Consider the following 15,595-nt stretch of genomic DNA (forward strand, 5'->3'; position numbering starts at 1 on the left):
TGTTTTTTTTCTTATTTCTCATATTAGATATCCAGAAGCTATTGTTTTTTTCCTTTAATAATCTTTGAAACCAGCTCTTTTGCATTCAGTTACTTAATGACAAATGCCTCTGCTGGTGTCTTTCTTTAATCTCTCCCCCCTCACTTTCTCTTTTCCCCCTCCCCTTCCCATCTCTTCTGCTCCCTTCCTCTCATCCTCCCATCTCCCCTTCTCTTTATCCCCGACAATAACAACATTTGGCCACGAGTCACCAAACCTATTCGCTCCCATATAGTCATACCCCTACCCCCCAACCCCCAACCCCCCTCTTCTTCTGCGGAAATGGTTTAATCCGCTGAGAGGGAGAAAGACTGAGAGCACAAAGGAAGCGCACATTCTGATCGTTCAGGAGGGATCTAATTGGGTGCATGATGTAAACATGGAATAAAAATCGCAAAGCAGCATTTCCTTCTCCCATCGCACTTGTCCATTAAGGGCGTTTAATAATACATGAGGCAGTGACTATCAGCTACGCGTCTGTCTGTAAGACGAAAGGAGCAAGTGAGGGAGAAATTGAAGCCAAGAGTGGAGGAGAGAAAAGAGGAGTTGAGCTTTGTTTCATCCCCGCTTCGGGGTTTTTTTTTTTTTTGGAGTTGCTCGGTGGCTTAGGAGTGAACTCGTTTCGCTGCGACTCGCTGTTGGGTTCTTGATGCCGAGCCGAGAAGATTTTTGGGGGCTTCTTTCCATCGGCTTTTAGAATCGTAAATAAAACGGAATAACACGCCAAAATGTTGCATTTCTGAGGTGAGTTTTCTTTTCAAGTTATTTCATGTCAGTCTAGCGCATTGATTTTGACTGAACTGCAGAGTGTGACGCGTGCCTCAAATAAAGTGTAGCGTTTTGTTATTTCTCCCCATCAAACAGCCTCTAGTCAAAGAAGCGTTTATATGTTTGAACTGTTCCAGAAGCGGTTGGGTTGTCCATATGCCAATGAGGCATTTGAAAACTAGACACATGGAGCACAGCTTGAGCTCTGCTTTTGTTTTCTCTCTATTGTTTTCAAAACGTTGAGTGAGGGAACATTTGGTACTCAGACACGAGACGTGGGCACTTATAGACTACTCTAATAACATGGTGTGTGGGAATAAATGATGTAAAGGATTAAACTCTGAATCTAACGCCACTGTGCAAAGCAGGATTGAAGAGCATGTAAACACTCGGGGCCAAATAATTTAAGAAACCATAAAAGTCACGTGCACATCTATCTATCTATCTATCTATCTATCTATCTATCTATCTATCTATCTATCTATCTATCTGGAGAGAAAATATGTCATTCTTACTGGATTTCTCTTTACAATTCCTCCGTGCATCATTGGACAGTAATAACACATGAAACATCTTCTTAATTAGTAGCTTGCAAGAGCAAAAAAGAAGTAATTGCAGGCAGTACCACTCCCTTTGTAACTATTTCCTTTGTTAAAAAAAAACGTAAACCTGTACATCATAAGTCACTATTGTGAAAAGAGCAAAGCTAGCTCCTACTCATTTAGTTAAATTTATTATTATTCATAATGCACCAATACTAAACAATTAAAGAGACTATAGTTGTCAGCTATATTCTCCATATGTTTTAGCCCTAAAAATGGGTGTGTAAGTATTTGGTGCTGGGTTATGTGTGCACAGCTGTCCATGTGGTGCAAGAGGAGCTACATAAACCAACATGCACCATAATTATTATACACAATAAGAGAAAGTAGGAAATGTGTGAAAAACAAAGGACATAAAATAGGGTATTATTAACTCTGAACTCCAGAACTGCTTTGAAATGACATTTTATGAGGAGCATGTTTGCCTTCCCCAAGTGTGGGACAAGACTGTTCTGTGTATAAGAAAAGGTAAAATCACCACAGTGAGATCACTGGTGATATAATGATAGGTTTGAAGGTTACCAGTCTTTGAACAGAGGTTACTAATGAAAAGATGCCATGGGAAGAAGCATAAATAAAGTACAGTTTAGAAATGGCTGCACTACTATTCACTTGCCACATGCTTTTGTTTGGAGTGATGCATTGGAGAGTGCATTGGTGTCAGCCCGCAGGCACTCTCAGTGTATAAGCTATTAAATCCTTTAATATGACTTTCCTTTGGTTTATTCATTTCCTGAGCTGAAATATATGTTCAAATTGATGAACTTGAGAGAAATAAACAGTTCAAGGAATCAGTAAAGAAGCACTTTGCTGTCTAAGTGGTTAGTTTTTACATTCAGTTAATTATGTGCCAAGGCTGGCAAAAGTGCTGTTTCACCAGAACTCAGCTGTGGATCTGCCAACAGGTCTGTAATAACAGCTTGTGACAAAAATGAAAGTGCTTAACATTTCCTTTTATATCACATGATCAAATGACCCTCTGAGTATTTTTTTTTAAATTAGAATTGCTGGTCCACTCTAGTTTATAAGTGTTATTCACATGAGTGATGCTCTTCATCCATTTTTGAATAATGGATTCTCCTAATGTTGCATCTAAATGCCAGTGTCTGGAATGAGGTAAGGAGACAGGAAGGCACATGCATTGAGATTCAAACCCATACCTTTGTCCCCAATGAGGTTCCCATATGGTGCTTTGCTGATAGTTATGTAACCATAACACAGAGCCAACCAGTCCTCAGACTTGGGACTTTGGCCAAAGTGACAGGCTTAGTTGATGAGGAGTCTGGCCAGAAGAGAAAAGCTCAGTATCATTGTGGCATCTCTCCTGTAGCAAAACTGAAAAATCTGGTAGTTTTTTTTTTTTTTTTTTTTTTACTATTTTTTTATTTTTACTGAGCAACATTTTTAGAAGTCTAAGCCTATCCCCAACAGAACATTGCAAAGCTTTTCTGGTGCCTGAAATTACCATGAAGAGGAATGTCACAAATGAAGAAAATCAATCTTCCCTATTCAGTATTTTAATTGAGATACATCTCATGTAGAAAAACTTCCATAGACTTCACACATGAGCTGATGATGGCTACCAGAGCAGCAACCATTCATGTAGAATGCATTTCATGGACTGCCTGTGTTACTATCCATTTTCTGCTCTGACATAGAGTTATGTAAGTCTAGTGAACATAAGCCAAAAAGACTTAGACTCAAAACAGTACACAAAAATTCTACAGGGACTTCTCTGTCAGACAGAGCGCGCCAACAACAGGCCGCTTTAGTGCTTTCCAGGGGTTTAAGTATGGTGGATGAGTGAAGAAGGATAATTGTGGGTGAAAATTGAAATTGGATGAAGGTAGAAGAAGCAATGTTTATCAGTGTGAATTAAAAAGGTCAGCTTAGAGAAAGATGATGGAGACAAAGAATGATGAAGAAGGTTAATAGAGAATGGATGATGAGTGGGTAAAGTCGATCCTAATCCTGTTAATACACTGTCTCCCTCTCTGATGTTTTTACCAGAGCACAAACATCCCACATGCTGTTGAGAAGTGGTGGTGGAATATGTATTTGTGTTCATAATGTAGATTACAAGTACACTTAAAATGACAAGAGCACCTCAGGCAAAAACTGCACAAGTCAATGCACCATCAGTGAAATGTTGACGCTGTCATGTTGGGAGCCTCTGGTTTCATTTACACTAATGCGTTTAGAAACCTTCTGGCAATGTATTATGTGTATATTTATATTTGTCATGTTGTAACTATGATCTGCATATCATTAAAACAGAAACACCAGTACCTCTGCCTGATTTTATGTAGTAGGTGCAAACATATATATATATATATATATATATGTGTGTATATATATATATATATATATATATATATATATATATATATATATGACATTCCTGAGCTGTGCGTACAAGTACTCAATTAACTGTGCCACTACAGTAAACATCAACAAACACAGCAAAGGGAAAACAAGAGTTACAACAGAATGCATTTATTCAGGACGAGTCTACAGAGAGACAGCACTGTGAGCAGTACAGTTAATAGAAACAGTGGGAGATAGAAGACGAGTAGAGGAAATGTGTGTTTGTGTGTATGCGTTACTCAGCAGTGTGCCCCACAGCCTCTTGTTCACACCTTCATACACTAAACATACTGTTTGTGTTTTTCTGGTGGAAAAAAATTCACTTCATTCAGTGAAGTTCTCTGGTTGTATGGTGTAGGCTGTAACATCTTAATCAAAATGTTTGCTGTGTGTCAGTGATGAAAAAAATGATTTTGTGTCCGTGTAAAGCACAGGACTGCCTGGATTGCTATCTCGGCTTCTCTGCACCTAAAAGCACATCAGTCCACATTTACAGCATTACGACTGTTCTGTTTTGGTTCAGTTTCACCAATCATCCAATTTGCAGCAGCAGCCAGCTGTTTTAATAAATGAGCTGTGAGAAATTAACAGTATTCCACAAATTCAACACCAAACAGCAGAGCTGGAACAGACTAAACTAAGCCAAAAAGGAGACTAAATATTGACTTTGGTGGTTTAAAGCATAGCTTTGAATGCCAATGTGGCTGTGAGTCTAATGGATGCTCATCAGTGTTGGCACAATGAACCCATCAGCTTCATAAGTTGACAATATGTCTGTGTCATGAGCTCGCTGGCATTTAAGTGCTTTTTTATACGTTGCTGGTCCTAAAGTGCAAAACTCATTAACTCTAAGTGTCTGACTCATGAATCGACCACTGAAAGCTCTGGTTCACTGACAACTTGTATTTTAACAGTCCTCGTCATCACACTGTTCACATTTGACATCATCAGACCAAGACAACACCTAAAGGCCCATTGATGCTCCTTTATAGTACGTAAATAGCAAAATCTGTTTCAAACGTTGTCACATATCACCGTCCTCATACTTCCATGTGTCTTTTGTGTTGCCATGGTTGTTGAGTCAATTCTTCCACTAGCAGGCAGTGCTGAGTTCAGAGTTCACTCCTGTGAGCTGAAGTCAGTTTCATACACTGTTTAGCAGCTTTAATGCACTGATATAAAGCTTTTTTAACCACCCAACACACCCTAAATACTCAGATAGTCTTTCAAAGCTTACACGATTTCTACATCTGTTGCCCTTGTCTTCATTCTTCTTCTGCTTTTTCCCTTCTTGATCATGTTCTTCTTTTCTGGTTTGTTACTTTTGCTGGGAGTATGTCAGCTATTCTGCGCAGCACTGCCCTTGCAATTTCCAGTGGCATTGCTCCATCTTCTGCATCAAGCGATGGATAGCTAAGCTCTGTGAAATGGACGAAACTGTCCGTCTCTCTGTATATCCGTCTTTTGTGTCCAGCATAAATGGGTCTTAACTCATGGCGTTATTGAGACATCAACATTTTTATGTTGTAGTATCCCCATCACTGTTGTTAGCTTTTATTTAAATACATTAATTGAGATGTAAGAATTAGCTACTATTGCATCATCCTAGCCTACTTAAATGCCTTAATTTCATGATATTATATGAGTGTAACATGAACTTTACATATCAGCCTGGCCCAGCTAATGTGCATCCTACTTTAGAAGATCAGTTCTCCACAGGGCAGAGTGGAATTGGAGGAATATTACTTTGCCCCGTGACCAAGTAGCACTTCATAGAAAGTGTACAAGTACTGTCTCAAATTCCTGCTGTGCCTGTCAAAAATCCTGTGAGTCCTCTGAAAGAAAGAGAAGAGCCCAGATCAATGAGTGGCTGATGGGAAATGTATTCCAAAGGAGGAAAACGCCACCCAGTTAGACAGTTGTGCATCATCTACCTGTTGTGTGTTGAGACGAAGATTTTCTTTAGTGCCATTTCCAGGCGACTGTGCACCTACCTGACAAAGAACACCTACATCGACACAGCGCGGAGTTTCAGGAATGCTTGGCTGTTTGGAGCATACTGGAATGGCGACAGCTAATTTGAGAGGCCAAAGAGAGCAAAGGCAACCGTTCCGTTGTATGGCTTTAACTGGCAAACACATTTGGCTCCATTCCACATAAGCTAGTCCAGCTCACTCTGTTAAAACACACTGTCCACGGCAGGTGTATAGACCTCATTACTGATTTCTACAACTTTAGGATTAGGGTATTTCAGGAGAAACTACATCTATTAGGCACAAGGTGGTTGGTACCATCCCAGGGTGTAATATCTCTGTCACACTGTTCTTGCCAGCCATGAATATGCTCACCAAGTCTGCTGAGCAACAGTGCAGAGGGCCCCGGACAAATTCCGGACAATGACAGCCACCCATGAGGGCATTCATGGATGACCTTACAGTCAAAACAGAACAATTACCAGGCTGCCAGTGGTTTCTGAAAGGAATTGAAAAGGTGGTGAAGTGGGCCCAAATGTGCTTCAAACCTGCCAAGTCAAGATCTTTGGAGGAAAGGTATAAAGAAAAGTGGAGGACAAGATCCAGTTTTACAACTTAGACACAGCCATCCCAACAATCACACAGAAACCAGAAAAGCCAGTCAAAGCCCTGGGCAAGGTGTTTCACAGCTCTCTGAGAGACAAAACATCAATCCAGTCAACTTGCACTGAAATGGATGGCTGGCTGAAATCAATGGACAAGCTTACCTGGAAAGTTCAAAGCCTGGATCTATCAACATGGTAGTCTTCCGAGGATCCTTTGAGCCCTTCTCGTATATACTGTCTCAATCCCTACAGCCAAGACCTTAGAAAGTAAGGTTACCATCCACTTTGGAGATGGCTTGGACTAACAAAGAGCTTGAACAGCATTGGGCGTAACAAGCTGCAGCTGCCCTTCAAATCCTTGGATAAGGAATTTAAGGTGACAAAAACAAGAGAAGTGGTGCAGTATAGGAGCTCAAGTGATCCAAAGATGGTCAAAACTGGAATCTGTGTTGCATGCATTCTCACTTCTCACTGAGTATGTAACAGCCTTTATTCAGGCAGTTTTTGATGTGCTTACAAGTCCATCTAACCTGCACACATGGGACATAGCAAAGTCACCAGCATGTCCTCTGTGTTCCAAGTAGGAAACCCTTGTGGACATCCTCAGCAGCTGAACTACAGCTCCTGGAGAAGGATAGTATTGTTAAAGGCATGACCAAGTCCTTAAGACCATTACTAAAGTCATCAGCTCAGCTCTGTTCCCATGGGATAAATGCTTGGAAGAAGCCTTTGAAAAGAAGCTCTCAAGGTCCAAGATGGGCCGACTTATTTTATGCAGATCTGAGGTGGACCTACAAAAAATACATAAAGTCAGATTAAAATACTACTAATAATAGTCCAATAAATATAAGTGAGAAATCATTCATGACAACACTGTTGGTCTTTCTTAAGAATCTACTTGAATGAATAAAATGATCAAAGTCTGAGCCCAGCTCAAGTTCCACAGGTGGAGACTTTCACATGTTATCCCTTATGGAAATGTGTATTATGGTTAAGTGAATCAGTATTCCTGATGTTGCTTTCCAAAGAAATTGTCATCTCATGTAGACTTTGATCAGTAAGTTTAGAAACCAAATTGTGTGATGGTATGGAGTTGTACCAATGCCCTTAGCAAAGCAGAAAAGCACGCTGAGATTTTAGGGCAACGTCCTTTCCAGGGATGCCCATTAATCTTTTCACAAGACAATGCAAAACCACATTCTGTACACATTACAAAGGCATGAGTAAGAAAGGAGAGAGTACTGATCCTGGACTGGCCAATCCTGATCTGTCTCCAACAGAGAGAACATGTTGAGAATTAAAAAAAAAAAAAAAACTATACTGATAGTGATTCTGTAGTGTTTCGTTATTTTAACATGTTCTGCCCTTTTCATTTTCTGATTTGTGGTTATATAAGGGATGGAGTTACTTGTGTAAGCATGTCAGAAAGCAGATTGATGACCCAAGGTTGCCTGAAACAAGAGTTGACATAAATATCTGTGAAATCCATTGTACTGACAACTGCCCTCCTCTTGCATTTGAAGAGGTGCAATCAGCTGATTTGGGCTATTTGAGAAATAGACAAATGAATCCATATGGGATTGGAGACAGATTTAATGCTGTGACTTAAAGAAGGGAGGAGAGATGGAGAGATGGAGCCAAGTGGGTGAAAGCAGCAGTGAGATACATGCTGCTGGAAAGAGAGACAGTGAATGACAAAGAACGAGCTGTAATCTGATGAAAGCCTCTTTACTCCCCTGTCACCTCACCTTCAGGCCACGAGCAATGACCAAGGCTTACAGAGCGATCAATGCTGAGGCCACCAACATATGTACACACAAAGACACACACACACAGAAATGCACACGCAAACAGAGCCTGGCTTCATTTACTTCAGAGGACATTACAATAACTTATATTAATTTTCCATAGACATATAACTATATCTTAACCCAACGTTAACTTCAGACTATTTCCTCACCTTAATGCTGAATGATTTACAAATGACATACACCAAGGCCGTACGCTGCTATTTGTCCCCTGGACGATTATTACCTTGCAGATGTCTAAAAGGGGTCTGGAATTAAAAAAGGAAATGAGGAAATAACAGTTTGCAGTAAGATATTTATTTCTGTAAAAAACCTCTTCCCTTTGCATTAAAGCACAGATTTAGCTCAAGCTGGAAGTTAAACTAGAGGTTGTGTTGAAATTATAAACATTTAACTTGCAGCACTAGAATTTCCTGAATTAAAGTCAAAACTTTCTTCATTGAAAGAACTGTATTTTGCAAAATATGTGCCATTGCATTTAGCAGTGGTCCAGATGTCTTTACTCTGTTGTGACATATTTATGTGCTTATGAAGCATTGGAATTTGTATTTATTTTGAATAAAGCATCATATGCAAGAAATAGCTCAAATTCAAAGCAAGGAGATAAGCACAGAGGAAGTTTGAATTTGACTGAAAAGAGTACAAAGGCACTCAGGAGGGAAATTTGGACTTAGATTTTCCCAAGCTTGTAAAATTAAATTACAGATGCTGAGATGAGTGATTTGGAGAATTAATATAAAATGTGTCAAGGTCTAATAAATATACAATGTGCATTAAGTATTCAGTTCCGCTGCTAAACTGCAGCACTTGAATTTATTTATTTATTTATTTATTTTGTGTGAGCTGCATTTGAATAGAAAGTAGAGCTTCCAGCAGTTCAGTCAATCACGGATGCAAAAGCATAAGTATTTCCAATAACACAAGGCTGTTTTCTCCTTTTTGGTTACTATGCCAACTGTGATGACCAGGGCTGCGGTTCACAGTAGCTGAACAGTCTGGTCTGCTTCATCCAGCAATCATTTTCATCATCACTTCATTTCTTAAAAAATAACCAACTTTATCTCTAAAATATTTGAAAATAGTGCACAAATTTAAGGTACCAAAGGCCACTCTCTTTTCAGGTGGTTAGAGCCAGCAAACAAAGCAAAAATATGCAGTTTGTAATGATGTGGGGATATTTGAGGACAGAAACTGTGAGTCTTAGCAGAGGTTTAAAAATGATGTTTACTTTTACAAAGCCAAGCATTTTAGGGATGAGTGTAAGCATATATAACAGCGTTCTTTGACCACTGTAGGTAGGAAATAGTGGTAACTGGTACATAACTGTCATCCATTATCTCAGAGGAGAACTCACCTCTGCACTACAAAGGTCACACGTACTGTTGTTTACTTCATGTTGAGCTCATAAAGCTATCACATCACAGCTGGGCTCATTATTGAAATAAAGACTATCATGTTCTTGACCAGCAATAATTTATGTGACATCTCACTGGTGAGTGGAATATCAGCAATTATGTGAACTCCACGGCATGTTTTGAGCAGATGTCAGACTGGAGCGTCATTCCATATTTCTGTCATGGCAGATTTATAAATCTCAACCAGATTTAAGCTCAGAGTTTTTCTCTGGTCATCAGATGCATGCACACATAACACTCAGCAGTGGTCTTCCCTGTGGCAGATGGAGTGGATGAAAGCAATGTCATCCTGTTAGTAATCGTGACATCAGCAACACAGCCACGTGCTCATAGATGCTCTTGCTTTGCCCTTTAAAAAAACCAAAACAAAGAGAAGAAGAGTGACAGAGCTGTTAAATCATAACTGTGACTGATCAGACTATTAAGCCTTATTGGGAAACAAGTGGGGGATGTAGGCACGGAAGAGTCTATGACACCTAAATAGATAGTAGTCAGATATGTGCAAAATTTAAGTCCAAAATGTACATAATGTTAACATATTATCTAGTTTCTTTCTTTCCTCCTAGTATGTCAAGTAACAGCTGTTATTTATCAGTAATGTTCCTTGTTAATGCTCATTTAAGTTAATTGCTAATACAAAGGGCTTGGCTTGTTGGACATAAAGAGCCATTTAAGAGTATAAATTAATTAAATCATATTAACAATTTTCTTACAAAGACAGTCATCTATATTCTATACTTTATAATGACCTGATGTGTTGGTCAGGCTCTTCCTCCCCTTTTCCTCCTCCCTGTAGTATCTTGTTAACCTCATCAAGCTAACAGGCTTGGCATTTCAGTATTAGCTTTAGTGGTATTAGCAAGGTTTACTGCAGAAACATTTCACTCAAGACTAATCAGACTAACTCTTCATCCCACGTTAGTACAGAGAACTAGAACTTACTGAAGTCTATTGCCACTGTATTACAGCTTCACAGAACTCATCTGATACAAATAGTATAATGATACTGCTTACAGATGCAACCAAGAATCTGTTGATTTAACTTACACCGAAGATTGTGTGAACATTTAATAACACCGAGACAGCAGAGAAATTGCTTATTAACGTGTCATTCTGAAGACAGTCAGGACTTTCAGTATTTAAGTTTCAAGATATTTGAGATTTTTTGCTGCCAACACAACACAATACCAGGGTTTCATTTTTTTGACTGCAAGTCTTGAGACATTTTTAGAAATGCAACACCATCACTTTTCAGAAAGAGACTGCTCCTGTAGTTGTATACGTCTTTGGAAAATATACTGTCAACATTTTTCTTGGATAAGTTTCACCATTTCAGGGTAGTTCAGGTGACGTCTGTTCACAGTGTGGTCTGTTTGTTATCCAGAGTAATGATACTAATGTGTCTAGAATTTAGCCAGAGAACTCATAAGTCAATATGTCAAACCCTTGAATAAAACCAGAATCACATGTGGTACTAGATAATTGTATTTGCCATTTTTACTCACCAGCTGAGTTTTCAACTTTAACAAAAGAAGATGCTATCTTTGAGGTGACTTCCCTTTTAATGGTTTCTTCGAAGCAGACTTTTGATTACATGATGAGGTTCAGAATTCAAATCCCTAGCAATGGTCTTATATGAATATTGGTGTCAGTATTGAGCCTTTTTTTGTTATTGCTCTCTTTCTTCCCCTCTCTCTGTCAGTTCAAGTCCAATATCCTACCCGGAAGAGCAGTGTGTCCTCGTTCTGGTGATGCTCTGCCACCATACACTCAGTGTGGGGCCTCTGAAATATTCATGTTGACACACATACAGGAAGTTTGCCCACATCAGAAGAAGATTAGAAAATATAATTTCTCTCACAGCAGGTCTGTGGAGCCAAAGCTTTACACAGATGTGTAAACACTCATGTGCATCCACTCATGTCAGCGTGCATTGCAGTAAACCTAGTGAGCACTTCCTTCAAATTTCTGCAGAATACAGCATGTTCTTTGCAGTACAGGTCTGTTTTTTAACTGGTCCTTTTAATCCGGTCTGCAAACACAAAGTCAAGCATTTGTGGTCACATTGCATTTTTTAATATGAACTATTCCAGTCAGTTGTGATTAAGCTGCATGTATAAATTGCCTTGAAACCAAAGCTAGAGATCAAAAAGCTAGCACAGTGGCAGAGGTGAAGTCATGCTTCACTGTGAATGAGTTTGGACGCCTGACATACAAGCTGAAAAAGCAAAAGAAATTCTATATCTCTAATCACAATGCCAACAGTGTTCAGATTTGATCTGTGACCTTACACTGTGTACTCATTTGGAGAAAAGAGGAAAAGAAGCAGAGCTCCAAGACAGAGTGCATCGGCACGCAGAGACGTTATTATGCTGCCAAAGGTTTTGATAAGTGACCTAACATTATTGGTGGGTTATTATCGGGCATGTAAGCAAGGTTGTGGCTGAGGGAATTATCACATGTACTGTGATTTGTGTCAGGGGTGCTGTGGTCTGATTCAGTGCTACCCGTTTGTGAAAAAGCGGGGCTGTAAAGCATCATTTAACTGTTGGTTTCACTGCAGAGTTCACACACTGCAGCTCTCAAGTGGAGCAGAAAGAAAATGACTATATGGTGGTTCTGTACTCTGAAAACAGTGTTCCAATCTGTGTGGCAAAATCTGTTATATTTATTGCTTTTCTTCATATTTAGTGTTTTCATTGGATATTTGTTATTGATTGGCTTGTACTTTCCCCTGTGTATGTGCTGTTAAGTTCAGTGAATTATACAGGTTAATCAAAGGACAGGCACTGCACATGATCTCAATGTTTGGTGTATGGCATTTGATTCTGCACAAATGCACAAATAATATCTGATTTAGCCTTCTAAAGAATGCTAAGATAATATGCAAAGAAATGAATTTGTATCATGTGTTAATAAGCACATCATATTAAAGTACAAAACTGGTGACTGTAGTAAGATCTACTTATTTAACCCAGTTTCTGTGATAGACAAAAACAACCACTTTGGTGCAACTAAAATAACCTTTAGCTGTGTTATTGCTGTTTATTACCAAGAGAAATGTCATTAATATAAGGCTGTTCTGCTGATGTAAATTAATGCTGTCATGTTTTTTTTTTTTTTTTTTCCTAAGCTGTTGAACTTGTATGAAAATGGATTTTTCTAACCGTTCAACAGTTGCAAAATTGTGCGCTTTAAACTTGGATTTGCTGCTGCACAAAATTTCAGACAATATTGTTGTTGGTTCTGTCTGAATAACTGTCTAAAAATGGCTTTTTGATACCACTAACAGAGCATCAAGGATACAGCAGGTTTAGACCACAATGAATTCCAACTAAAGCAGCTCCTACATTCTGGCCAAGAACACCCTAATGTGTGAGCAAATTCTAAAGAGGCACAAGCTGAATAGGGTCAGAGGTCAGGACTATCTGCAGCCAGGAGTCTCAAAGAAACCATCACAGATTGGTTTTTAAAATGCACATTCCCATGGAGACGAGCCCTAACATCCCATATGTGGGGGTCCTACTACCACTGCTAGTTGTTATGGCAACCAACAGGACGTGACATTGTTGCATAATATGCTGTTTTTAACTCTTCCTTGTTCTGACCTTCCCTGTGGGCTGTTTTCTCACCATGCCACCTCTCTGTGCACATAGCAGTGGCCACATTTGGTGTGAAGTCACCACAGAATACATCCTAACATCAGCTTAAGGAGACAATCGGTGGAAATTGGGGATGATCACTGCTACATTGATGTAAACTTTATATACTTGATAAAGCAGTCGTAAATATTTTTTTTTGTTGTGTTTAAAATGAAACAAACTCAAACGGTGACATTATTTACCCCTTTTGTTTTGTGGCAGTAGTATGAACGAAAACTGTAAACCAACACAAGTACATGTATTTTTTTCCTCTAAAATCCTCACGGTAAATTATGAGATGGATTTTTAAACAATATTTTTTTTTTTTGTGTTTATTGTCTCTTTGGGACATTGTTATTTAAATAAGTCTAATTGTGCAAAACAGAATGTTTGCTTGTTTTCGGTATCCAAAGAATGGGTATCTAGGCAACCCACCACTTTATCTAAGAATTTATGACTATGTGCAGCCGAGAACTCCATTTCTGTCTCCACTGTTAATAGTGAAGCAAAAGAAGAAGTATAAAGAAATTCTTTTTTGGACATTTAGCAAAGACTACACCATCTGACTGACCACTAGATTGCTCTCTCTCTAGAATTACTGCTCTTTAAATACAGATCCAGACAAAAATAAATAAAATAAAAAATAAGAGACCACTGCTCAATCTGCTCAAATTACTCTTGGGTAACGTTCTACCACTCAAATAATCAAACTGCTCAGCTTTGCTTGATGGTTTGTGACCATCCATCTTTCATTCAATGTCATTCCAGAGTTTTTCTACAGAGTTAAGAGTTAAATTTGAGCTGGACATGGTAGGCACTTGATTTGATGATCTTCCATCCAGACCAGAGTTGGAGAGCACAGTCAATTTTTTTCTAGGTAAAATCTTGTATGTGGCTTTATCAATGCATCCTTCACAAAGGCACATTTGCCTGATTCCAGCCTTGCTGAGGCACCACCTGCTTATCTTTGATCCTCCTCTACATTTAACGGTTAGTGTGTGACACTGTAGCTTGTAGGCCTCTCCAGGTCCTCATCTAACCATAAAACCACTAGGTGATGGGCAAAGCCAAAAACTGGACTCAGAGAAGATGACCTTACTCCAGTCTTCTGCTGTCCAATTACTGTGGTGTTTTTCAGACTTCATCCTTAAGTCTTTGCTTCTCACAAATTAAGGTGAGTTTTGCATGACTCCAGTCCTGCCTGCAGGAGCCTGTTTCCAACTTTTTCAACTTTTCACCCCAGTCTCAGTTTGCTACTGTGTTTGACGGTCACTTGATGTCAGCCAATAGTTCTTGAGTGATGAATTTGCTGTCATCCCTTTCAGTTCAAAATTGTTTTTGACCTCTGCCAGACTGGAGCTTTGTTGTCCTCATAAAGCAGAATGAGATGTTCTTGTGTAGGAATTTCATTTTTGGTAGAAATACTCAGAGATGCTGATATAAGATTAAATAGCAGTGGTCTCTTATTTTTCCTGAGCTGTGCAACATTGTGAAGTGCAGGAAATGTATTGACTTGAAATGTACTGACTTATTTAAAAAATGTAATAAAAGCAAAAGAAAGAAAGAATAAGTGAAAGATTGTTGCAGCAATGCTTTTCAGATAATTTTCTGCTTCCCATATATTCTTTTTGACCCTGATGTAACGCCTGTCATGAACTCTCACAAGAGTTTCCTCCTGACTCAGGTTCCTGTGGTGTAACTAAGCTGCAGCCTCCACAATCTCTTTAACTACTGGAGCGAAGGCAGCCATGACGAATTCTCCCAGTTGAATATCCTTTTTTTTTTTTTTGGTCTCTGCACAGAATGTGAACTCACACTATATACATATATATATATATATATATATATATATATATATATATATATATACATATATATATATATATATATATATATATATATATATATATATATATATATATATATATATATATATATGATTTGAAGTTGAAGACATGGAGACAGGGGTATATTCAGTAGTGCAAAACTACATTTTTACTACTGTAATTCGTGGCAATTTCAAAACTGAGAGTGGTGCTGTAAAACTTCTAATGTGCTTTTTGCAATGAAAAATAGTCTTGATTTCATTGCTGTTCCCTGTGTTTCCTCAGTTATATCAGCTTTTAGTCAAGTTTTGTCATATTACTTTATGTGCATCAACTTAATTATTAAAATCATTCTGATGAAGCATAAAAAATCCATTTTCCATTTTAATTGGCTCCCCCATTTCTACCCATACATGTTACACAATTATTTGCTGCACTCAAATGCAATTTTGTCCTTTTCTTTTTTTTTTTTTTTTTTACTTTTTTTTCATTGTTCTTTTCCTCTCTTCCTTCAATAATGTCTTCTTGCATTTCTTTAAATAGCCGGAGTG

At 38.6% G+C, this 15,595-nt stretch overlaps 1 protein-coding gene across 1 annotated transcript in view; it reads left to right on the forward strand.

Moving 5' to 3' along the window:
• Positions 1-351: 351 nt before the first annotated feature.
• Positions 352-15,595, forward strand: part of tmem198a (transmembrane protein 198a) — a 33,839-nt gene continuing 18,595 nt past the window's right edge. Inside the window, exon 1 of the mRNA XM_042002719.1 lies at positions 352-783. The gene's annotated coding sequence lies outside the window, so the exon portion shown is untranslated. The remainder of the gene's footprint in view (positions 784-15,595) is intronic.

This window comes from Melanotaenia boesemani, chromosome 12, assembly GCF_017639745.1.
Source record: "Melanotaenia boesemani isolate fMelBoe1 chromosome 12, fMelBoe1.pri, whole genome shotgun sequence".
In the NCBI taxonomy this organism is placed as follows: domain Eukaryota; kingdom Metazoa; phylum Chordata; class Actinopteri; order Atheriniformes; family Melanotaeniidae; genus Melanotaenia; species Melanotaenia boesemani.